Here is a 1,087-nt window from a genome sequence, read left to right as displayed (position 1 = left end):
CTCTCTCTCTCTCTCCCTCTCTCTCTCTCTCTCGTCCCAGGAAAGTTGCAGGACCCACACACCTCCCGCAAATCACCAAACACATGAAAAAAAAAAAAAAAAAAACGACTGAGATGGAGCCACACAACTTAACATCCTCACTGGCACCTGAAGGCCCTTTTAACACCTCTGCAGGATATTTAATGTGACCAAATTCTTCTGTGACCGATATTTACGTCTGAGTCTCTTTATTTTATCATATTTCTGAGGGTCTTCTTCCATATATAAGAGCCGGGGATGTGTGGAAAGATCAATATTTACCAACTATTTCTTCACGTTATGGAAAGACGTTGAGAGATGGCAACAATATTTCTCAACAAAACCGTATGGATGGACAGACCTGCATTTACCGTCACGTCACGCTATTTTATCACGCTATGGAGGGCTTGCAGAGAGGTAGTGGCAATATTCTTCCGCAAAAAAAGTGCCGAAGTTGGGCATTAAAAAAAAATATTGAAAAATAGGTAACCTTACTGACAACAATATTTACCGCCATGTCAGTTTTCTCCCCAAGCCATGAATGATCCGTAGACATGCACAATAAATAAATAAATAAATAAATAAATAAGGTGCTGGAGATTTGAAAAGTGCTGGAGATAGAGCCATAAATAAATAAATAAGGTGCTGGAGATATTTAAAGTGCCGAAGAGAGAACCTCAAAACAGGGCAACTCTGCATCGTGACTAGCAGAGGTGGGTCCTTGCAACACCGCCAGTCCCCAATCTTGGCAGCTGGCGTGGCGAATCAGCGGGTGATTTGCGTTTTATATTGGGCGGGAACGAGGCCGGAAAGCATATCTCCCGCCGAAACAGTGGGTGCTTGCTCCCTTCCCTCCCCTCTTCCTCCACCTCCGCCCCCCTCTCTCACCCGGCAAATTTTCCCTGTTCAGTTATTTTCTTGACCTGAAGTTGCCAAAAAGAGTGCTTGCTATTCAGGGTGGTCCATTTATAACGCTGATTTTCCACTTCCCCCAGGCGATTTCTCGTGTGTTGCGGGGACTGCTGAGTTATCTTTGTCAATGTTTACCCTTTCTCGTGTGTTGCGAGGA

Source organism: Coenobita brevimanus, chromosome 25 (genome assembly GCF_032717465.1).
Source record: "Coenobita brevimanus isolate Jiangsu-jjx chromosome 25, ASM3271746v2, whole genome shotgun sequence".
NCBI lineage: Eukaryota > Metazoa > Arthropoda > Malacostraca > Decapoda > Coenobitidae > Coenobita > Coenobita brevimanus.
The sequence above is the reverse complement of the archived record's forward strand: the minus strand, read 5'-3'. Positions refer to the sequence as shown.